The sequence below is a fragment of the Dioscorea cayenensis genome, chromosome 1 (assembly GCF_009730915.1).
Source record: "Dioscorea cayenensis subsp. rotundata cultivar TDr96_F1 chromosome 1, TDr96_F1_v2_PseudoChromosome.rev07_lg8_w22 25.fasta, whole genome shotgun sequence".
In the NCBI taxonomy this organism is placed as follows: domain Eukaryota; kingdom Viridiplantae; phylum Streptophyta; class Magnoliopsida; order Dioscoreales; family Dioscoreaceae; genus Dioscorea; species Dioscorea cayenensis.
In genome coordinates, this window is record NC_052471.1 from 18,255,820 (window position 1) to 18,282,039 (window position 26,220).

Sequence of the window (26,220 nt, forward strand, 5' to 3'; positions counted from 1 at the left end):
TCATCGGATATAAGATTTCAATCGGTTGGAGATATACTTCGCAACTACACCGTTTCATCGCACAATCTAGAAAATCAAGGGGGGCAAATTGCTAAATCTCTATCTGAGAGACCACAAATTTGTTTACCTAGTAACACTAAAACCAATTCTAGAGAACATGTGAAGGTGATCACTTTGAGAAGTGGTCATGAGGCTGAGGGTAGACTCCGAAGTGAGAAGATCAATGTTGAAGCACCCGTGGTCATAGAGGTTGAGGAGAGAACTAACAAGGAGAAAGAGGTGGAAACCATGCCTTACAAGCTAAGAATCCCTTATCCTTTGATATTGAAGAACAACTAAAATGATGATCAATACAAGAAGTTCTTGGGTCTATTCAAGCAATTGCACCTTAACATTCCTTTTGTGGAGGTTTTGTCTCAAATGCCTCGGTATGCAAAGTTTTTAAAGGATCTTTTGACCAATAAGAGGAAGTTGGAGGAGATTGGATCAGTGATCTTCGATACCTCTTATTTGGTGGTGTTACAAAAGAATATGCCGAACAAGAAGAAATACCCCGGAAGCTTCATCATCCCATGCAACATTGGTAATATGGGTGAGGAGATGGCATTGGCGGATTCTGGGGCTAGTTTCTATGTCATGCCATACTCCTTCTTTCGGAAGCTAGGCTTAGGAGAGCCTAGGCCCACTATGATGACATTACAATTGGTGGACAGAATGGTTAGGCATCTAAGGGGCATCATTAAAGACGTGCTTGTCAAGGTTGACAAGTACAAATTTCCTATGGACTTTGTAGTATTGGATGTCGAGGACGATAAAGATGTTCCTTTGATACTTGGGAGGCCATTCTTATGCACTTCCAAGGCACTTATCAATAGGATAGTGGGGAGTTGACACTGAGGGTTGGCGACAACAAGTTGATATACTGCCTCGCCAAAGCCATGCGACAATCTCTTGACTTTGATGATACTCTTTATTTTTTTGACACTACCGATAAACTAATTGAAGAATATGTGTATGAAATGATGAATCCGTATGGTGGGTTGTTAGACCAAAGAATGAAAGATGAAGAAGTCTTAATGCTTGGTCTAGAGGATAAGGTATAATCTACCTCGGTGATAGTGAAGAGTGTGCTTAAAAAGATGAAACATACAAGGAGACGTCTTAAGAAATGCTCTATCCCGAGAAGACACAGGGGCATGTGTCTGCCCTTGTGTCTGACCCTATGCATTACACACGGGTGTGGGTAATTTCCTGCAGAGAAGACCTCGCCATCCTGAGAGGACACAGAGGCGTGTTAATGCCCCTGTGAGTGGCCCTGTGAAGATCCACGGCCTTGTGGAATTTTCACACGGGCATGTGAAACACTTAGAGGAATTTCTCGGGTGGATAGAGGAGCCATAGGGGCATGTGGATGCCCTTGTGGGTCGGGCACACGGGCGTGGGGAATTTCCACATGCTTGTGTGGATGCTTTTAGAGGTTCAGAGTGTTATCCCGAGAACACAAAAGGGCGTGTGTCTGCCCCTGTGAAGCTCTCCTGTAGAGGCACACGGGCGTGTGTAATTTCCACATGCTCGTGTGGATGAACTGAACATTAAGAGGCGCGGGGTTTCTTTAAAATCTCTCACATTAAGAGGCGCGAGGTAGAATCTATCACGTCGGAGGGGAAAGGGGACGCTCTTGTACTTCTCGACTCACCCTCTCAACCCTCTCCAACCTAGCTTTGTCTAACGCTCGTGGTGTGTCACTCACTCACAAGGATACCAACAAGAACTCTCAACCCTAGTGTCACTCTAGGGGAAATGTTCATACAATCAAGCATTCAACGTTGGAACTCACAATAAACATCAATTTATTAAAAGCATAATAAAGAAGTTCAATGAAACGATTACATCCTAGGGTTCACAATCACCCAAGTACCCACTACGGGTTTAGCTCTCCATGGAGCTAAGTAAAATTAAAGAAATTGAATGTAAAAGCAATGAATCCATAAAGAAACCCCCTCGATGGTCGTGTCAATGGTCTTGTGGAATGTCCACTACTCGTCGTCCAAGGATTCCTTCGTCCGGTATAGGATACGCCTCGATCGAAGCTCCCCTACCAACCTTCTTCCTAATGGAATCATGATGTCAGAACCGTAGAACCTCTCCAAAACCTTGGTCAATACCCCTCGAAACCCTAGCCGAAGCCCTCTCGCAAGTTGGGGAAAAGATGGAGAAAAGAATACCAAAATCGGGGCTGAATCGGCTTTAAATAGGGCTGGAATCGGGCAACTCCACAGGCGTAGATGGTACACGCGCCCGTGCGGAATTTCCACACGGGCGTGCATAATTTCCACACGCACGTGTGGATTCTCTATCTCTCTGATTTCTCGGCCGGCTGTGAACAGTGCTACTACAGTGCTCTGCTACAGCCTTCGACCTGAATAACTTCTCAATTCCATACTTTCATTGGGGTAACGCAAACGGGCACACGTTCACGTCTTGAATCACTTGCTTCTTCAATGATATACATGTTGGTGGGGTTCTTGTTCTTATATGCATAGGTCGAATGCTCGAGTGTGACGCCTTTTGTGCCCCTCCAAATGGATGTGCTCACTCGAATGCGAGGAGGTTGGCACACACTCTAGCATCTCACACCTATCCTATGTCTTCGCGTTTGAACTTTAGCAAGATCTCCTCCAAAATAAGTGCATTACGATCCACATTGGCCTATTTCCTTCATACTCGGCCTCACTGACCCTACCTGCGTAAAAAGTAACATAAAAAAACACATATTAATGTAAAAAAACCTGAGAAAAGTAATGCTCAACATAAGGAATGAACGCACCGCATTCATATCACACAAGCACTTATCAAACTCTCCCACACTTAAGCTTTTTGCTTATCCTCAAGCAAACATTAAAAACATTCGTGCATCAATGAAGAAAATATTGAAAGTGCTTGGCCTTAGGTTCACCGAGGTATACAGAGAAAGTATTCTCCAAGTAACGAAAATTTCAACACTACATACGAAAAATCAATGCTCTAGCTAAAAACTTGAATAAAAAAGGATAACAAACCCGAATTTCATGTAAGTGTGTGAACTCACTCAAAACACCCCAAGTTATACTCCTCAAAGTTCTAAGTACAAGGGACTTATTTATCTACAAAAGTAATAAAAATTTTAAAAAGATGGTAGTAGATTCACACATCCTCTAAGGTGGCTTTCACACTTTCGAGGTGGTAGCTCTTTTTACCCGAGTGGTAGCTTTCACTCATCCTATGAGATAGCTCTTTCTCTCATTAGGACATGACTAGTATCCGACTTGTGAGAGTAGCTTCATACTTCATAGGTGGTAGCACTTTCCACCCAACAAATACAAATAAACAATAAAACTATTTTGTTCCTTCTTTTCATTTTTTCCATTTTTTTTTCCAATTTAGCAAAAGAAGTACCTAACTAGTCCCTTTAACATCAAACATGAGTTTCCAATAGAGTTCAAAGAGTGAGTAGTGCACTAAGTGTAGATCGGGCAAAAATTCCTAAAAATTCAAGAAAGAACTAGAGCATGAAAACATTCAATGTTAACAATTCTCCTAGACTTAAGAATACAAACATTGCAACTAAGGTGAATCGCCATTGGCTATGTGAGCATATATCAATCAAGAACAATAGAAAAGATGTGCGCATTATGAAACTCCCCCACACACACTTAAGTTGTACATTGTCCTCAATGTACACATGCAAGCTCACTCGAATATATCATTCAAAAAAATAGATGTGGGAGAAGCAATCAAAACAATACTCCCCGACTCCTAGTATTGCGTTTTGATGAAGCTAATTCATTGGGAGTAGTGTTCCAACGGGTTGTGAAAGCTTCGTACGGCCAAGTGCTCAAGCACCTTGGCCGTACCCATGACTAAGTCTCAATTCCCAAGATGACAAGACCATCCTGCACGCATACACGAGGGGGTTCAGGTGAAGCTCAAGAAAAAAACAAAAAAATAACTCGAGTGTATAAAAGATGAAGCAATGAATATAACTCGATAATGCAAAATGACATAAACTCAGAAGGAAAATCCTTTCTGATTGAATAAGTCTAAAAACAAGAAAATAAGATAAAGTAAAATGCATGAAAGTAAAAAGAAAGGTCAAGTGTCGAGTCGCTCTCGAGTCTCACTGCTTTGCCATCTGAAGTGGAAGCATATAGTGGGTCTTCGATTCATCGAGGTCGAGGATGGAGGTCGTTTGGAGGCATCGGCGGGGCCTAAGAGTCCTCGGCTGCAGGACAAATAATGAGGCAACGTCTCACTCTAGGATCTGCTGTAATATGTCGAAACGTGCCATGAACTCTGTGTACTGAGTGGCCTGCGTAGCCCTAATCTCAGCAACCTCGGCTCGGACCACTCCTATAGCATCCTCGAGCCTCTCAAAGCGATCATTGGCTCAAGAAGGTGAAAAACATACGCACCGGGGTGGTTCCTTGGTCAGCTGGAGGTGCCTCGGGTCTCCATCGATGCGGGCCGAGGCTCGGGGCGGGCCGAGATGCTCAGCGCCATCACCTTCATCCTCAGCTATCTCTGGGCTGGTAGGACTAACGCAAAAACCCCTGTCCGAACCCTGCGGACCATGCCCATCAACCGCATCATCTCTAGACCGAGGGGAGTGGGTACACTCGTCTTCTCGGCCCCGCGAATTGAATCCAAGAGACCCATGCCCAACACTAATCTCGTAATGTAAGGGCCCGAGAAGATCGCTTCCAGTCTAGCATACTGTCCCTGATGTCTGATGTAATCAGCCAAGATGTGCCCTAAGTGGATCGGTACGCGCTCCACCATCGAGTACAAGTACAATAACTCCTGATGGCTCAAGACACCAGTACTGTCACCACGGCCATTCACCGACCTACTCATGATGGCATGCAAATATCTGTAGGCAGGTCAGGAAGGCACGTGGCCTTCGACACTCCGGCTCATACTGACCTTCACCACATAGCACTCTGTAAGCTCTCTGCGGGGTCAAGGTTCCGGGGATAATCGGTGAGGCAGCGTGCATACTCCTCTGTATCTGTGAATGCCTCCTCGTATAAGCCAAGTAGTATGGAAAACTGCGTAATACTCAAGCTATGGTGGTGTCCAAACACTCTGAACTGAATGGTGCCCAAACTGTTGAAGCTCGCATACGCTCTATCAAACTCGAACGAGGAGAGCACCTCTAGTGCAAACTCGCGAATTTTGACATTCTGTGCATCCACATGGGTGTGTGGAAATTCCCCACGCCCGTGCGCCTCACTTCAAAAACTCCACATGGGTGTATGCACGCCCCTGTGCGCTCTCGGGAAAAACTCTCACTAACTTAGAACGATCTCCCACGGGCATGCGGAAAATATCCACGCCCATGCGCCAGACCCACAGGGGCAGACGCACGCCCCTGTGGCTTCCCTGAGCATCCGAGAAAGATATCAAGTCTTCCACAAGCCCGTGCGGAAATTCCCCACGGGCGTGGGCATTCACAAGCCCAAGTCACAGGGGCAGCCGCATGCCCCTGTGTTTTCTCGGGATGGAGGGACCAACCTGCAGAATTTCGCACGGGCGTGCAGAAATTACCCACGCCCGTGTGTGGTTCACAAGGTCACCCACAGGGGCGAGTCCACGCCCCTGTGTGTTCTCGGGAAAATCTGCCCAACTCTGTAGGAATTCACATGCCCGTGCGGAAATTACCCACGGGCGTGCACCAGTCGCATGGTCATCCACAGGGGCAGCCGCACGCCCCTGTGCCCTATCTGGATGAGTTCACAGTACACATCCACGGGCGTACGAAAATTCCCCACGCCCGTGTGTTTTCTCTGGATAACTTAGAAAAACCTACAGGCTCTGCAGAAATATTCTGAACATGTTGACACACTCAGAGCCTGCCCTATCATGCAAAATTTACCAGATAAAAACACAAAATAGAACTCAAACGACCAAACTTTGCCAATTCGCAACAAAACATACAATGAATTCTTTTACAAACCCACAATAAAATTGCATCACAAGCACTCAAAAGTTGAAACACCAACACTTAACAATTTATTCATGCAAACAAACTAAACTAAAAGGTACGAAAACAATAAACACTTGGGTTGCCTCCCAAGAAGCTCTTGTTTAACATCACTAAGCTTGACGTATCTTTCTTACCTCACGGGGGTTCATGAATGAAGGTTGCCCTCTTACCAATAACTTAAAAGCATGAGGAGCAAAGTCTCTTGAGGGTAGAGGGTGTACTATCGGGCTTCGGACCACCTAGCAATCATTCCTCCAACTTCCTTGACTCATGTACGTCTCCAATAGTCTTGGGGCATTTTTGGTGGCGTCTCCTAGCCCTCTTCATTTTCTGGAGGATATTCTTCAAGATCCCCGGGGTAAATGTTTCGTCTCCATTCGAACAAAGCATCATTACTTCTTCATTGCTCTCCTCTTGGTCGAACAAACCTTCATACGGATCCGGGTTGAACATTTCTTGTATATATTCATCAACAATCTCATCAGTAGTGTCTAGAAAATACAAAGTGTCATCAAAATCGAGAGAATGCCGCATGGCTTAAGCAAGGTGGTAAGTGAGCTTATTATCTCCGACTCTCAATGTGAGCTCTCCGCCGTCCATGTCAACCAATGCTTTGGAAGTCAGCAAAAACGGTCTTCCAAGTATGAAGGGTACATTAGCATCCTCATTGACATCTAGCACTACGAAGTCAACCAGAAAAATATACTTGTCCACCTTGACAAGCACGTCTTCAATTATGCCTCTCGGATGTCGTACCGTTCGGTCCGCCAATTGTAAAGTCATCCGAATAGGCCTAGGCTCACCCAAGCCTAGCTTTTGGAAGAAAGTATATGGCATGACATTGATACTTGCCCCTGAATCCGCCAATGCCATTTCCTCACCTAAGTTGCCGATGTTGCACGGAATAATGAAGCTTCCCGGGTCCTTCTTCTTATTCGGCATGTTCTTTTGCAATACCGCCGAGCATGAAGCATCAAGCACCACTGAAGCACTCTCCTTCAGTTTCCTCTTGTTGGTCAATAGGTCTTTCAGGAACTTCGCATACTTAGGCATTTGAGCCAAAGCCTCAACAAAAGGAATGTTGATGTGGAGTTGCTTGAACAAACTCAGGAACTTCTTATACTGTTCATCCCCTTGGTCATTCTTTAATCTAGAGGGATAAGGGATTCTTGGCTTGAAAGGTGGGGGTGCAACCTCTTTCTCTTTCTTTGCTCCCTCCTCAACCTCTACAACCTCGGGTGCGTGTTCTTTCGGCTTCTCACTCGGAAGTCTCCTTTCAACCTCACGACCGCTTCTCAAAGCGATCGCCTTCACATGTTCTCTCGGGTTGGTTTCCGTGTTGCTTGGTAAACTTCCATGTGGCCTTTCTGAAAGAGATTTCGCAATTTGCCCCACTTGATTTTCAAGGTTGTGCAAGGAAGCGGTGTGATTGCGAAGTGTAGCCTCGACTGATTCAAACCTTGTATTTGCCGATTGAACAAATCTAGCCAAGTGCTTCTCCAAATCCGTCATTCGGGTTTCCAAGCCTGAAATTCTGTTTTCCACTTGAGGGGCTTGTTGTTGTTGGAACCCCGATGGCCCCATGGTCTTCTGTGGTCCTTGATTACTCCATGAAAAGTTGGGATGATTCTTCCAACCTGAATTGTAGGTGTTGCTGTATGGATTCCCTTGAGGTCTCATTCCATTACCTACAAAGTCAACATTCTCAACTGAAGAAACATCACCTATGACAATTGGGCAATCAGAGGGAGCATGTCATCCACCACAACCAGTGCAATTGGTCACGGACGCAACTCTATTCGATGCTATAAGATCTAGCTTCTTACTCAAACTCTCCACTTGGGAAGCCAATGAAGTTACCGCATCAATTTCATGGAGACCGGCCACCATTTTCTTCTCGCTAGCGTTCCACTTGTAGCTATTTACCCCCATTTCCTCAATCAATTGACGAGCCTCGTTGGGGGTTTTGCTACCTAAGGTACCTCCTGCCGCCGCATCCAAGAGTTGTCTTGTACTCGGGTTCAAACCATTGTAGAAGGTTTGAACAATCATCCACTCCGGGAATCTGTGTTGCGGACACTTTCGCAGGAGTTCCTTGAACCTTTCCTATGTCTCAAATAGAGACTCCAATTCTAACTGTATAAATGATAAGATCTCATTCCTAAGCTTTGCTGATTTTCCGGGAGGGAAATAAAGGGCTAGAAAAGCTTCTACCATCTCCTCCCATGTAGTGATTAATGCTCTAGGTAATGAGTGTAGCCACTGCTTTGCTTTCCGCTTTAAGGAAAATGGGAAGGCTCTCAACTTGATGGCATCATCCGTCACACCATTTATCTTCAGCATGTCACACACCTCGAGGAAGCTCTCTATGTGACTATTTGGATCCTCATCGGCCAAACCGTTGAATTATGCGGACTGCTGTAGCATATGGATGAATGCCGGCTTTAGCTCAAAGTTTTGAGTTGTAATTGGGGGACGCACAATACTCGATTGTGTCCCCAACATTGAAGGTCTGGCATAATCGGATAGTGTTCGTTGTTGCTCATTTTGTTCTACCATGTTGTCAGATCCTTCTACTTCCAAATCAGCTGGATTAGGTCTGTTCTTGCTGAGTTCTTTCCCTTTCCTTCGAAGTGTACGTTCAAGCTCAGGGTCTCCTTCAATCAATATTGATGGGTTCCCTCGGGTCATAACACGGAGCTCGCACCAAAAAAATAAAGAAAAAATCAGAACGATGATAAAATAAGAAGATATGAAATAGAATGTGTAGTGAAATAGCTAAGAAAACAAAGTGCAAAGTATCTCTAAACGCCTAGCTCCCCGGCAACGGCGCCAAAAACTTGACAAGTTCCCCTTGCTTATATCTCGTAAGTGCACGGGTTTGTCAAAGTAATAATCCCGGGTGAGCGGGGTCAACTCCACAAGGAGTAGGGAGTAAAGAAACTTAATTCGATTCTTAGCTATGTGTAGTATCAACAATGATAAGTGTGATAATGATTCAATTATCAAGAATTAAAAGCAACAAGTAAGAGAGCAAAAGTAAGGAGGAGGCAAGGCAATCGATAAAGATGGGGTACTCGGATAATGCTTCACCTAGGATAATCGTCTCAAGTTCAAGAACCCTCTATTATGCTTCCTAATCGATGCAATGGTGAGTCGTGGAAATCCTTACATACATAGTCCCAAATCTAAGGTCAACTATGCCTAACTCTATTCATGTCCCGGAGGAGAAATCGAACAATCTCAACACCTCGCACTCGCATAGAGTTGCAATGAGCTCTAAGGATTCCAAGTGATAAATCTCTTCCTAAATTTAGACCTAACCCTTTGGTCCAGGTGGAAGGTCCCTAGGCACAATTAAGCCCTAGATACTAAGATCACCTCAACGCTTCACTCCATTGCACGCGCAACTAGGCCCCAGCGGAGGTTCATCCCTTAGACCATTCACTCTATTATGGCCCCAAAGAACTCGAGGAACGGAGGTAGAATCTATCACGTCGGAGGAGAAAGGGGACGCTCCTGTACCTCTCGACTCACCCTCTCCATCCTCTTCAACCTAGCTTTGTCTAACGCTCGTGGTGTGTCACTCACTCACAAGGTTAACAACAAGAACTCTCAACCCTAGTGTCACTCTAGGGGAAATGTTCATACAATCAAGAATTCAAGGTTGGAACTCACAATAAACATCAATTTAATGGAAGCATAATAAAGAAGTTCAATTAAACGAATGCATCCTAGGGTTCACAATCATCCAAGTACCCACTAGGGGTTTAGCTCTGCATGGAGCTAAGTATAATCAAAGAAATCAAATGTAAAAGCAATGAATCCATAAAGAAACCCCCTCGATGGTCGTGTGGATGGTCTTGTGGAATGTCCTCTACTCGTCGTCCAAGGATTCCTTCATCCGGTATAGGATACGCCTCGATCGAAGCTCCACTACCAACCTTCTTCCTAATGGAATCACGATGTCAGAGCCATAGAACCTCTCCAAAACCTTGGCCAATATCCCTCGAAACCCTAGCCGAAGCCCTCTCGCAAGTTGGAGTAAAGATGTAGAAAAGAACACCAAAATCGTTGCTGAATCGGCTATAAATAGGGCTGGAATCGGGCAACTCCACGGGCGTGGACGATACACGCGCCCGTGCGGAATTTCCACATGGGTGTGGATAATTTCCACACGCCCGTGTGGATTCTCTGCTTTCTCCGATTTCTCGCCGGCTTTGAACAATGCTGCTACAGTAATTGCTGCATTTCTCTGCTACAGTCTTCGACCTGAATAACTTCCCAATTCCATATGTTCATCCGGGTAACGCAAACGGGCACACGTTCACATCTTGAATCACTTGCTTCTTCAATGATATACATGTTGGTGGGGTTCTTGTTCTTATATGCTTAGGTCGGAATGCTCGAGTGTGACTACCTTTGTGCCCCTCCAAATGGATGTGCTCACTCGAATGCGAGGAGGTTGGCACACACTCTATCATCTCACACCTGTCCTATGTCTTCGCGTTTGAACTTTAGCAAGATCTCCTCCAACATATGTGCATTATAATCCACATTAGCCTATTTCCTTCATACTCGCCCTCACAGCCCTACCTGCGTAAAAGTAACATAAAAGCACACATATTAATGTAAAAACCTGAGAAAAGTAATGCTCAACATAAGGAATGAACGCTTCGCATTCATATCGCACAAGCACTTATCACTCCTATTTTTGAATTAAAACCCTAACCCTTTCTTTTCATTCTGGAATATCTACTTTATTTGAATAAAAACCCTAATCCATTGTTTTCTTGTAGTAATATCTCCTATTCTTGAATCAAAACTCTAATCCTATGTTTTATATTGTAATGCGTACTATATTTGAATCAAAAGCTTTATGCTATGTTTTTTTTAATGTCTTCTATTTTTTGAGTCAAAACCATAATCCCATGTTTCTATTTGAAATATCCCCTTTTTTTTTTATGCAAACCCCCTAATCGTATATTTTCTTAGAGAAATGTCCCAATTTTTTTAAAAAAAAATTTAATCCTATTTTTCCTTTCCAAAACATCTCATATTATTTAATCAAAACCTTAATAGTATATTATGCTTTCGGAATGTCCACAATATTTGAGTCCAAGCCATAATCCTATGTTTTCTTATTATAATGTCTCCAATTTTTTAATCAAAACCCTCATCCTATGATTTCTTTTTGGAATGCCTGTTATATTTGAATCAAAACCTTAATCATATGTTGTCATTTCGGAATGTCTCCTATCTTTTAATCAAAACACTAATCTATGTTTTCTTTTCATAATATGTCCTATTTTTCAGTTTTGAATCAAATTCCTAATCCTTTATTTTCTTTTTCGGAATGTCTCCATTTTTTTAAAAATTAAAAACCAAAAATCCATTTCTTTTTTTTCTTTTTTTAGAATGTCTCGTATTATTTAATCAAAACCCTAATCCTATGTTTTCTTATAATAATGTCACTTAAAAGACATTACTACAAGAAAACATAGGATTCAAATTTTGTTTGCAAAAGGAAACAAAGGATTTAGCAATGTCTCATCATTGCCAAATCAAAACCCTAAAATTATGTTTTCTTTTCATAATGCCTTCTATTTTTGGGTGATAGTAGTACTAGGATCGGTGACCTCCTCCAAATTGCTCGTGTTGCGCCCTTCCCATTTTTTTGCTACATGGTTTATTTTTATGATTTTAATAACTAAAATAATAACAATAACAATAAAAAAAAAAAGACCAACCTATGTTTTTAATCAAAATCCTAATCCTATGTTTTGTTAGAGTAATGTATCCTATCTTTTTGTTTTGCGGAACCTCTGCTAATTTTTTTAATGAAAACAATAATCATATGTTTTTTTCTTTCAGTAATGCCCGCTATTTTTTTGAATAAAAAAATTCTAATCCTATGTTTTCTTTTTCGGAATGCCTCCCTATTTTTTTGAATCAAAACCCTAATTTTATGTTTTGTTCTAGAAATGTCTAATATTTTTAATGAAAACAATAATGGTATGTTTTTTTTCATAATGTCTAACATTTATAAATGAAAATCCTAATCCTAAATTTTTTTGGAATGCCTCCTATTTTTTAATGAAAACCCTAATCTTATGGTTTCTTTTGGAATGTCTGCTATTTTTTAATCGAAACAATAATCCTATGTATTCTTTTCATATTGTCTCATATTTTTTTCAATCAAAAACTCTAATCGTATGTTTTCATTTTTTCGAATGCGCACTATATTTGAATAAAAAAATCTAATCCTATATCTTTTTTTCATAATACCTACTATTTTTGAATAAGAATCCCAATCCTATGTTTTCTTTTCAAAATGCCTCCTATTATTAAATCAAAGCCAAAATCATATTTTTCTTTTGATAATGTCTGCTATTTTTTTAATCAAAACCATAACCCCACATTTTTTTTGAAATTCATATTATATTTCAATCAAAACCCTATTCCTAGGTTTTCTTTTCATAATTTCTACTATCTTTCAATTGAAACGCTAATCATATGCTTTATTTTTGTAATGCCTCCTTTTTTGAATAAAAAAATCTTAATCCTTATCCTATGTTTTTCTTTTTCATAACGTTTCCAAATTTTTTTTAATATAAACACAAATTCTCTGTTTTCTTTTTGGAATGTGTCCTAGTTTTTTTAGTTTTTGAATCAAAAAAACCTAATCCTTTTGTTTTTATTTTTCTAAATTTTTTTATTTTTTTAATCAAAACCCTAATCCTATCTTTTTGTTTTTGTAATGACTGCCAATTTTTTTAATTAAAAAAACTTAATTTGATGTTTTTCTTTTTGGAATGCCAAATATTTTTCAAACAAAACCTTAATCCTATGCTTTCATTTTGCAATGTCTCCTATCATTCTTTCAAAATCCTAATCTTATGTTTTCTTTACGAAATGTATCCTATTTTTCATTTTTGAAACAAAACCCAAATCCTTATTTTTGTTTTTGGAATATCTCCTGTTTTTTCAATCAAAACCCTAATCCTACATTTTCTTTTCTGAATGTCTGCTATTTTTTTAATCAAAACCACAATCCTATGTTTTCTTATAGTAATGTCTCCTATTTTTCAATCAAAACCATAATCCTATGTTTTTCTTTTTGGAATGTCTGCTATTTTTTAATCAGAATACTAATCCTATGTTTTCTTATAGTAATTGACAACACCCTTTTGCGTGTGAACTGCAAGTGTACGGGTTTGTCAAAATAATAAAACCCTAGTGAGTGGGTAGTCGTATCCATGGGGAATAGTGATTAGAAACACCAAGATTGCTATTTAACTAGAATGAAAATGAATTGATAATGGTGTGAACAAAATCAAGGAAAATGAAAATAAAGAAAGAAGACAAAAGAGAGATGCTATGAAAATGAGAGGAAAGGCAATTGATAAAAAGTGGGGTACCCAGACATTGCTCCGCCTAGGACAATTGCTTGAAGTGCAAAACTAACTATTATGTCTCCTAACTGATGCTTAATGAGTCATAGAAATCCTAGAATGCATGGTCCCAAACCTAAGGTCAATCTTGTCTAACTCTACACTATGTCCCGGTGGAGAAATCACTCAGTCTCAACATCTCACACTGTGTAAAGTTACAAAAGGCTCTAGAGACTCCAAGTGATAAACCATATTCCCTAATATAGATCTAACCCTTTGGTCTAGGCGAAAAACCCCTAGTCACAATTAAGCCCCAGATACTAAAGATTACTTCAATGCTTCACTCTGTTGCTCGCGTAACTAGGACTCGGCGAAGTTTGTCTCTTAACATTTCACTCTATTATGACCGCAAAAAACCCTTGGCACGTGGAGATAGGATAAATCACACCGGAGGGGAAAGGGAACGTTTCGCTACCTCTCGACTCACCCTCTAAACCCTCTTCAATCTAGCATTATCTAACCTTCATGGTGTGTGACTCATCAACAAAGGTTACCAAGATGGATTCTCAACCCTAGTGTCACTCTAAGAAAAAATGAATTCAACAAGCATTCAAGATTGGAACTCAATTAAAGATATCAATTAAAGAAAGCATAATAAAAAGTCAATAAAGCAATAACATCCTAGGGTTTACAAGTCCAAGAACCCTCTAGGATTTTAGTTCTCTATGGAGCACATTACAATCAATAATGAAATCAAAAGCAAAGATATGAAATCCATCAATAAAACCCCCTTGGTGTTCGTGTCGATGGTCTTGTGAAGTAGCCTCGTCTTCTTCAAAGGTTCCCTAGTCAAGCCTAGGGCACAACTCACCAAATCGATGCCAATGAAAGCTCCCCCAATAACTCTCTTATGAAGGAATGCGGTGTTGAAGGCCATAGAATTACTCTAAAAACCTAGCCAAAGCCCCTCTAAACCCTAGCCTCGAGAGCCTCCAAAGATGAGAAAAAGATGAGAAAATTATGGAAAAAAGGATGCGCAACTCGTCTAAAATCGCTGCTTTAAATAGGCTGGAATCGGGCATCCACACGCGTGTGTGGAATTTCCACACGGCCATGTGAATTTCTGGAAATTTAATTTTCTGTGGCCTGTAAACAGTAAATTCTATAGTAATTTACCACCGTACTTTGCTACAGTAAACTAGCTAGCTTTGCACAAGTCGGAACACATGAGTGTGACTTTCTTTATGCCCCTCCAATTTGCATATTTCATTGAACATAACGGAGGTAAGCACACACTCACATGTCTTTGAGCACAACTTGTGTCTTCACATTTGTTCACTCCAAGATTTCATCAACCAAGTACACTCGCAATCTACTTTGGCTTCTTTATTCTATATTTGTATCCACAACCCTGCATGCACAAAAGAACACAAATACACGTGTATTAGCGATAAAATTTGAAAAAATTAATACTCATCATAAGAAAAGAATACTTCGTATTACTAATACACAAGCACTTATGTTTTCTTTTAGGAATGTCTTCTATTTTTGAATCAAAACAATAATCATATGTTTTCTTTTCGTAATGTCTCATATTTGTTAATCACAACCCTAATCCTAAGTATTTTTTTGGAATGCCTCCTATTTTTAATCAAAACCCTAATGCTATTTTTTCTTTTCAGAATGCCTCCTATTTTTTAATGAAAACCATAACATTTTGTTTTCTTTCAGTGTGTCTGCTATTTGTAAATCAAAACAAAAGTAATATGTTTTTTTATTGTAATGTCTTATAGTTTTTAATGAAAACCATAATCCTAAGGATTTTTTTTGAATGCCTCCTATTTTTTAATCAATGCATATTCTTATGTTTTCTTTTGGGATTGTATGCTATTTTTTATTCAAAACAATACTCCAATGTTTTCTTTTTCATAATAACTAATATTTTTTAATCAAAACCATAATACTAAGTTTCATTTTAGAAATGTCTACTATTATTGAATCAAAATCTTAACACAATATTTTCTTATACTAATGTCTTCTATTTTTTATTCAAAACATTGATTCTATGTTTTCTTATAGTAATGTCTATTGTTTTTCAATAAAAACCATAATACAATGTTTCTTTTGGAGTGCCTACTATATTTGAATCAAAAACACTAATCCTTTGTTTTCTTTTCAGAATGTCTTTTATCTTTCAATCAAAAACCGAATCCTAAGTTTTATTTTCTCAATGTTTCATATTTATCAGTTTTGAATCAAAATCTTATGTTTTCTTTTTCAAAAGTCTCATATCTTTCAATAAAAAATCTAATACTTCATTTTTTTCTGAATTTCTGCTATTTTTTTAATCAAAACCCTAAACTTATATTTCTTCTTTCCAGAATTTGTCCTATTTTTCAATTTTGAATCAAAATACTAATCCCTTTAAGTTCTTTCCAAAATGTCTCATTTTCTTAAATGAAAGCCCTAATCCTATGTTCTCTTTTCCTAAAAATAACATTACGGTTTTGATTTAAACCCCTATTTTTTATTGAAGACATTATTATAAGAAACGTAGTCCATTGAATCAAAGCCCTAATCCTATCTTTTCTTATAGTAATGTCTCCTAGTTCTCAATCAATACATTAATCCTATGTTTTCTTTTGGGAATGTCTACTATAATTGAATCAAAACACTAATCCTATATTTTATTTTCGGAATGTCTACTATTTTTCAATGAAAACACTAATCCTATGTTTTCTTTCCAGATTGTCTATTATATTGGAATCAAAGCCCTATTTTTCAGCTTTGAATCAAAACACTAATCCTTTGTTTTCTTTTTGTAATGTCTCATATTTCTCAATCTAAACTCTAATCCTTTGTTTTCTTGTAGTAATTTCTCCCATTTTCTTAATCAAAAACCTAATCCAATGTTTTATTTTTGGAATGTGTCATATTTTTTAGTTTTGAATGAAACACCTGATCCTTTGTTTTTTTTCGGAATTCCTGCTATTTTTTAATCAAAACCGTAATCCTATATTTTTCTTTTCAGAATGTCTACTATTTTGCAAACAAAACTGAATCCTAAGTTTTCTTTTCTGAATGGCTCCTTTCATCAGTTTTTAATCAAAACCCTAACTTATGTTTTCTTTTCAGAATGTCACCTATTTTTAACAAAAAACCTAATCCTTTATTTTCTTTTAGGAATATCCGCTATTTTCAATCAAAACTCTAAACAAAATATTTCTTTTACACATGTCCTATTTTTCAATTTTGAATCAAAACCTTAAATCTATGTTTTCTTTTCAGAATGTATCCAATTTTTAGTTTTGAATCAAAACACTAATCCTTTACTTTATTTTTTGAATGTCTCTTTTTTTTTTAATTTAAACCCTAATCTTATGTTTTCCTATACTAATGTCTTCTATTTCTGAATTAAAACCCGAATCCCATGTTTTCTTTTTGAAATGTCTCGTATTTTCAAGCAAAACACTAATCCTATGTTTTTGAAATTTCTACTATTTTTTATTCAAAACCATAGTCCAATGTTTTATTTTCTGCATGTCTCATATTTATCACTCAAAACCCTAATCCTAAGTTTTTTTAATGCCTCCAATTTATATTAATCAAAACCGTAATCATATGTTTTCATATAGTAATGTCTCATATTTTTCAATCAAAACCCTAATCCTATGTTTTCTTTTGGCGATGGTTGCTATTTTTATTCAGAAAAATAAAACATTCAGAAAACATATTTTAAATATGGTTTCTTTCTTTTTTTTTCTTTTTGGGATGTCTACTGTTTATTAATCAAATCCCTAATCCTTTGTTTTCTTATAGTAATGTCTCATATTTTTTAATTAAAAGGCTAATCCTAGGTTTTCTTTTTGGAATGCCTACAATATGTAAATCAAAAGACTAATCCAATGTCTTCATTACACATTCCAAAAAACAAAATCGGATTGAGAATCCTAATACTATGTTTTACTTTCATAGTAAGAGTCATTCTGAATGATACTTTGAAATGGCTCTTATTTGCTTTTTATCAAAACACTAATTCTTTGCCCAATTTAAAATTAATAATGTTTCCTATTTTTCATTCAAAACCCTAACCCTAAGTTTTTTTTATTATTGTAATGTCTCCTAATTTTCAATTAAAACCATAATCTTATGTTTTCTTCTGGGCATGTCTCCTATTTTTCAATCAAAATACTAATCGTATATTTTCTTTTTAAAATGGTTCCTATTTTTAAATCAAAACCCAAATCCTATGTTTTTATTTGGGAATGTCTACTATTTTTGACTCAAAACCATAATCCTCTGTTTTCTTTTGGAAATGTCTCCTATTTTTCGGTTTTAAATCAAAACCGTAATCCTATGTTTTCTTATAGTAATGTCTCCTATTTTTTAATCAAAACTATAATCCTAATTTTTTTTGAAATTCCACCTACTTTTTAATCAAAATCATAATCTTATGTTTTCTTTTGGGAATGTGCCCGAATTTTTAATCAAAACATTAATTCTATGTTTTCTCTTCGTAATGTCAAATATTTTTCAATCAAAACCCTAGTACTACGTTTTAAGTTTTGAATGATAAACTAAATCATATGTTTTCTTTTTCTTATCCTATCTTTTCAATGAAAACCCTAATCCTATATTTTCTTTTCTTTTCCTATGTCCTTTTATGTTTTTTCTTTTTGGAATGTCTGGAATTTTTGAATAAAAATCATTATTGGAATGTGTCATATTTTTTACTCAAAACACTAATCCTATGTTATTTTTTTTTAATATCTCTTATTTTTCAATCAAAACCATAATCCTATGTTTTCATTTCAAAATGTCTCTTATTTTTCAATCAAAATCCTAATCCAATGTTGTCTTTTGGATATGTTATTGAAAAAAAGGAAACATTTCCAAAGGAAAACATTATTAATCCTATCTTACAATCAAAAACCGAATCCTATGTTTTCTTTTTGAAATGCCTCATTTTTTAATCAATACCTTAATCCTATCTTTCAAAATCCTAATCCTATGTTTTCTTTTGGTAATGTCTGCTATTTTGAATCAACACCCTAATCATAAGTTTTCTTTTGGAAATGTCTCCTATTATTCAATCAAAACACTAATTCTATGGTTTATTTTTGTAATGTCTCCTGTATTTTAATAAAAACACTAATAAAATGTTTTGTTTTGGGAATGTCTACAATTTTTGAATCAAAACCCTAATCATATGTTTTCTTTTGGAAAGGTCCACTATTTTTTTCTTTTTAATCAAAACCCTAGTCCTATGTTTTCTTATAGTAATGTCTCTTATTTTTCAATCAAAACCCTAATCCTATATTTTCATTTGGAAATGTCTGTTATTTTTGAATCAAAACCCTAATTTTATGTTTTCTTTTTGGAATACCTACTATATTTTAATCAAAACCCTAATCCTATGTTTTCTTTTTGGAATGTTTTCTACTTTGTAAACAAAACTTGAATTGTGGTAATTCAACTTTTATACATATATATATATATATATCTATATTCTTTTTCCCTCATGTTTCAATGGGTTTTCTTGAGTAATTTTCATTTAGGAGTGTGCCTTAGAGTGTCCCGAGTCATTAGAATAAAAAATGAGGTCAATCTGACACCAAATGAGCCGTTTAGAACCATTTTAGTGCAAACTGTTTGTGGCATACAGGGTCCATACGGGCTGGATAGAGCCGGTATGAAAATTTCCAGAAACTTTCTGCTAGGGCAGACGGGCTATATGGGGGCCGTATTGGGGCAGTATGGGGGTCGTATGGGGCGTAAATTTAGGATTTAAAAGCCCTTTTTCTCATTTTTTTTACACTTTTCCTTAAGACCTTTTCTCTTCCACTTTCCTTCTCCTCTAGAACCTTCATCCTCACTTCTGAAACCCATCATCCCTTGCCTTGAATCAAGAAGAAACTCGAAGATCTCTTCTTCCTCTCTTGAGAAGTGCTATTCCTTAGGGTTTTGTGATGCTTTGAGGTAAGGATGTGTTATATTTGATCTTCTTCTTCTCCCTTACTCTTATTTCGATTTTCTTTGAAGTTATTGATGGATAATCATGGGTTTTGTTTGGATTTAAAGAATAAAAGAAGATTGAATTTGTATAACCTTGAATCCATGGAGATTTGAGAGAGATCTTTCATGTTCTAAATTAGGTTTTTGGTAACACCGAATCAAGTTTGGTTCCTTTCACTTTTCTTGTTAGTTTTGATGGTTGTGAGAGTTTTATTCTTGTTAGATCTTCTTTCTAGAGTGTTTAGCAAACCCTAGGAGCACGCATCTTCCCATTTTGAGCGTTGTTCTTCATTTCAATTGATCAAAATCATTGATGAGGCTTCATTGCTTGTTTTGGTTGTTTAAATGTTTCTAGGAGGTGAGACTTCAATCAAGGGGAAAGAGCCGGTGGAGAAGTACCACCGGGGTGTTTTAGCTCGCCAAGTTTGTGAGTTGGATTTACTAAATCATAGGCTATAAATCATGCATGCTTGCTAGTACTTAAATTACTTACCTTTGAATGATAAACTTTTTGTTGTTAAAACTCTTGAAATGTTTTCCATGGGATCTAGAAATCATTATGATTTATGACTTGGCTTATTTTATGATTGTTGATAAAGATTATATATATTATTTGTGGTTTGGAAACCCTATGTTTTGAAATTTATGTTTTCAAGTTATGTATTTCAAGATACTTGATATTCTTCTTATAATGACTAAAAAGGCATGTGTAAACCAAATTGAAATTCATCGTGATGATGTTATATTTGAAGTATATTTTCAAAGAATACACTTGTATGATATTTTTTATGAAAGTGGTTTCATTGAAGATGTTATAATCATGTTATACATCTTGGAGTGAAAGCTGCATATGTGGAAACTTGTGATCTCTTGATGAGAATTGTGCTATCATGTTGATATTTATATACTGAGCCTACGGGCAAGATATTTGTTTAAATTTTTTGATGATGACATGGGGGGATCCCCAATACCTACTGCAGTAAGGGTTAGAGTTTCCACTAGCCGACCTTGTTGGGGTGGCATGGAGTACTCAAAAGAGGTTCACCCTTTCAGGGGGAGCGTAGAGAGCCTGAAAGGTGTGCAGGGTTGGGTGACCGGAGTCACCACACTGGTTCCCTAACGGCCAACACCAAGATACGCGCATATTGGTGGCTCTTGACCTAACCGAGGCCACGGTTAGCGAATGGAGGGTTTTCGAGGCTAGTTGTGATACAATTGACCATTTTAATTGTTGGTTTATTTATTTCTAAATGTTTTGAGATATGAGTTATTAAAGAAATATATGAATTTTGATTTCACACTTGTATGGATTTCATGGTGATGTTAATGGTGTTTATCGTCTATTTCTTATGTTATACTTGCTATTTAAAGTATTTTAAATAATTTGAGAATCGGAGCATATTTTGCCATTTTATTTTTATTCAATCATGTATGAGATGTAGTTCCATGTTTAGCCTCTCACTGAGTAACTTAGTTACTCATCCCCTCTTCTTTTCAATCCCAGGTGATAGCACAGCAGCGTAGTAAAAGTGTGAAGTGCTTGCCAGAGATTATTTTGTGATTTTCTTAAGCTGTGTATGATACTTAAAACATTTTGGCATGTATTACAAGGATCCACTAGGATATTATACCTTGATATTTGGTTTTCACTTATCTTGGATATTCCAAATTGTGTCAGTCAGGACTATGTGATGTATGAGAGTTATACCCAGTGTTTTGGGGGATGTTATCCTTATTGTTATGGTTTTCTATGTGGTGATTATCCATGTTTTTATCTTGTGTTTCAATGTTGTTCTTGTGTAGTAATGTTGTTGTATGTCCTCATTCATAAATTACTTCTTGTTGTTATAGAATGTTGTATAGGGAACAGGATAGCCTTATGGTGATCTAGGGTTGAGGCAGGTGTTTGACCTCCCCTGGGTCGTCGTGGCGGTATGGCATGTGTGGGACCCGAGGGATGGGGCGTGTCATGAATACTATATTTTCTTTTCTTAATATCTCCTATTCATCACTTTTTAATCAAAACCCTAATCCTATGTTTTCTTATAGTAATGTCTAATATTTTTTAGTCATAACCCTAAACCTAAATTTTCTTTATAGAATGCCTACTAAATTTGAATAAAAAATGTCCCCTTTTATCACTTTTAATGAAAACTAAAAAATAGGGGCCATCTCCAAAACAAAAGATAGGGTTACGGTTTTATGTAAAAAATAGGAATGGCTCCTGGTATTGTTAGGGTTTTGATTCAAAAATCGTATTCATTCTGAATCGAAAACATAACATTACTGACAAATAACAGACATTAAGAAAGCATTCCAATTATTTTAGAATGAAAAATAGGAGACATTATCATAAGAAAACATAGGTTAGGGGTTTGATTCAAAACTTATACATAGGAGATATTCCGGAAATAAAAAATAGGTGGCATTGTCAAAAGAAAACATACGTTTTAGTTTTTGATTGAAAAATATGAGTCATTATAAAAAGAAAAAATTGGATTAGGATTTTGATTCATAAAAATGAGACATTCTGAAAAGAAAACAAAGGATAAGCTTTTTTATTAAGAAATAGTAGGGTTTTGATTAGGGTTTTAATTTTAAAATGTCCCAATGCTTTGTTTATTTTTTCTAATTACCTACTATTCTTGAATCAAAACCTCATCCTATGTTTTCTTTTGGGAATATCTTCAATTTTTGAATCAAAACAATAATTGTATGTTTTCATTTTGTAATGTGTCATATTTTTCATTAAAACCCTAATCATAAGTTATTTTTTGGAATGTCTCCTATCTTCTAATCAAAACTTAAATCTTAAGTTTTCTTTTCTTAATGTCTCATATTTATCAGTTTTGAATCCAAACCCTAACCTATGTTTTATTTTCTGAATGTCTACTATTTTTCAATATAATAAATATAATATCTAAAAATTTCTTTTCTTATCAGAATGTTAGCTATTTTTGAATCAAAACCATAATATTATGTTTTCTTAAAGTAATGACACATATTTTTGAATCATGACCCTAATCATATGTTTTCTTTTCTTTTCTTTTCAGAATCTCTACTATTTTTGAATCAAAATTATGATCCTATTTTTCTTATAGCAATGCCTCCTATTTTTCAATCAAAACCATAATTCTATGTTTTCTTTTCGAAATGTCTCATCTTTTTCAATCAAAACCATAATACTATGTTTAGGACACATTCTAAAAAGAAAATATTGGATTATTTTTTTTGAATCAAACCTCTAATCCTTTGTTTTCTTTTAGAAAAACATAGGATTTGGGTTTTAAAAGATAGTATTCATGTTTTGATTAAAAGATTGTAGACATTCCGAAAAGAAAACATAGCGTTAGGGTTTTCGATTGAAAAATAGGTGATATTTCAAAAAAATGTAGGATTAGGTTTTGATTAAAAAATATGAGACATTCTAAAAAAAATGTCAGATCAGGGTATTGATTAAAAATAAGCAAACATTATCAAATAAAAAGATAGTATTAGGGTTTTAATTCAAAAAAATGAAGAATTCAAAAGAAAATAGAGGATTACTGTTTTGGTTCAAAACTGAAAAATAGAACGTATTCTAAAAAGAGAATATAAGATTCATCTTTTGAAAGATACTATTCTGATTTTGATTGAAAGATAGGAGACAATCCTGAAAGAAAATATAGAATTAGGGTTTGAGTCAAATATAGTAGACATTCTGAAATTAGGTTATTTCTGTATTTGGAATGGCTCCTATTATAGAAATATCTTATATTTTTCGATCAAAACCCTAATCCAATGCTTTTTTTCTTTTCAGAATGACTCCTATTTTTTAGTCCAAACCCAAATCTTATGTTTTCTTTTCAGAAAGTCTAGTATCTTTCCATCAAACCCTAATCCTATTGTTTCTTTATGAAAAGTCTCATATTTTTCAATCAAAACAATAATCTTATGTTTTAATTTCGGAATATCCACTATTTTTTAATCAAAACACTAATCTTGTGTTTTGTTTTTGTAATGCCCCTTTTTTTTTAATAAAAATCCGAATCCAATGTTTTTTTTTTGGAATGACACCTATTTTTGAATAAAAATCATAATGCTTTGTTTTCTCTTCGGAATGTCTCATATTTTTTTGAAATGTCTCCAATCTTTCAATCAAACCCAGAATCATTTGTTTTCATTTTCTTAATCTCTCGTATTTCTCATTTTTCAATCAAAACCCTAATCCTATGTTTTGTTTCGGAAATGTCACCTATTTTTTGGTTTTTCATTAAAACACTAATCTTTTGTTTTTCTTATAATGATGTTTCGTATTTTATAATCAAAACCATATTCCTATGTTTTTTCAAATGTTTCATATTTTTTAATCAAAACCCTAATCTTATGTTTTTCTTTTCGGAATGTCAGCTATTTTTTCAATTTTCAATCAAAAACCTAATACTATATTTTCTTTGCATAATATCTAATATTTTTGAATCAAAACTCTAATCCTTTATTTTACTTTCAGAATGTCTCCTATTTTTAAATCAAAACTCTAATCCTTTGCTTTCCTTTCAGAATGTCTCCTATTTTTAAATCAAAATACTAATCCTATGTTCGCTTATAGTAATGTCTCCTACTTTCATTGAAAACTCTAAAAATATGTTTTCTTATAGTATTGTCTCCTATTTTTCAGTAAGAAATCTAGTTCTTTTCAGAAAACATAGGATTAATGTTTTAATTTAAAAATAGGAGACATTACTATAAGAAAACATACGATTGTTGTGTGAACTAGGTCCTCATGCAAGCACGATGGAATAATTATATACATTTCATAACAATATTCTAGTAACAAAGAAAATCACAATATCTACTCGATAACACATCCTCCTCGTAATATAAAAAGAACTAATTCAAGCTTATCTTCTGAAAATTAGCTATAAACTATCTACAAGAATTCACATTAAAAAAAAAAGAAAAACTAAAAAAACTCACAATGCCAGCCCTGATACCTCTTCCAAAGCAATCACCATTTATTAAAAAAAAGAAAAAGAATGATCTGAAATACTTTTCATTTTACAATGTCGTGATATAACAAAACAAAACAAACAAAATTTCTTACTGATCAACCACTACTACATCAGATACTGCATGGTTGTATCTAATTCATAACAAACATCATATCCAACCAACAACTAGGCGAACAAAAGAAATTTAAATCTCTATAACATTGAAGAGTACAAATTTTAAATCTTACCAATTTAACCAACAACTATGTTTTCATCTAGATAACATTCAGAGGATTTTAAATTTGCCATTATCTTGATGAAACCAACTCTACAAGTAAAATGAAATTATACACAACATATGTAATCATAAAAATATAGCTAATTTTAACCACTAGATGATCGTCTGCAATCCCAATTATTAAAACCTTCACAAACAGCAGTAATTATTGGAATAGATTGGGGCTCTAACAAGTGAAGACAATGAGATGAAGGTTCTCAGCCTTAACAATGTGGTAAATGAAGGCAGTGGTGTTCAGATCATAGTAATTAGGAGCCTCCTCTGGCAACATGTCCAAGCACTTGGTTCTCAGGCCATTGGCGTAGTCGATGTCAGCGATCTGGACGATCTTGAACTCTCCCCTCTTTCCATTGAACCTCAACATGTCCAAGCACTTGGTTCTCAGATCCAGACGCCGACAATGCTTCTCTATTGATGGACGTGAGAAGGAGGACAAGGAGGAGGTCGGCGGAACTGAGAAGAAGTCTCTCCGATCGCCACAAATTTGCTCCAGCGTTGGTCTTCATTTTCTGCAACTGCTCCGGTGTTGGGCTGCTGCTCCGGCGAAGGAGTAGGCGGGATCGGGGCCAAGACATAATTTAGAATTATTGTTTTGATTAAAAAAATAGCTACCCAAACAACCATAATGTACGGATTGTGGCATAATCTGGTGTTATCCAAATAGGCCTTTAGAGTTTTGATTCAAAAATAGCATACATTCCCAAAAGAAAACATAAGATTATTTGTTTTTGATTAAAAAGTAGTCATTCAAAAAGAAAAAAACATAGGATTATGTTTTGATTGAAAAATATGAGGCATTACGAAAACAAAAACATAGAATTATTGTTTTGATTAAAAATAGAAGACATTCCCACACACATATGAATATGGGTTTGTTTGCAAAACATGTCTCTTATCTTTCAGTCAAAACTATAATAGTTTGTTTTCTTTCCTTCATGTCTGTTATTTATCCATTTTGAATCAAAACTATAATCTCCTAATTGTTTGTTTACTTTTTTGAATGGCTTCTATTTTTCAATCAAAAACTTAATTATTTATTTTCTTTTCGAAATGTCTACTATTTTTCAAACAAAACCCTAATCATATATTTTCTTTTCAGAATATCTCCTATTTTTCAATCAAAACTCTAGTAATATGTTTCTTTTTGAAAATGTCCCCTATTTTTTTGGTTTTCAATCCAAATCAAAATCTTTTGTTTTCTTATAGTAATTTCTCCTATTTTTCAATCGAACCTCTAATCTTATGTTTTCTTTTCAGAATGTCTACTACTTTTTGTTCAAAACCATAATCCTACATTTTACTTTCGGAATGATAGTTTGAAATGTCTAATAAATTTTTGAATCAAAACCCTAATCCTTTGTCATATTAAAAAATATTAATGCCTCTTATTTTTAATTCAAAACCCTAATCCTTAGTTTTTTATTTTAGTAATGTCTCCTATATTTCAATCAAAACAATAATCTTATGTTTCTTTTCGTAATGTCTCATATTTTTCACTCAAAAGCTTAATCCAATGTT

At 36.0% G+C, this 26,220-nt stretch overlaps 1 non-coding gene across 1 annotated transcript; it reads left to right on the forward strand.

Annotated features, from left to right (window-relative positions):
* Window positions 1–8,087: 8,087 nt before the first annotated feature.
* LOC120267018 lies at window positions 8,088–8,194 on the forward strand. The gene has a single exon (XR_005538357.1). It is a non-coding gene; the product is annotated as a small nucleolar RNA R71 (small nucleolar RNA).
* Window positions 8,195–26,220: the final 18,026 nt, after the last annotated feature.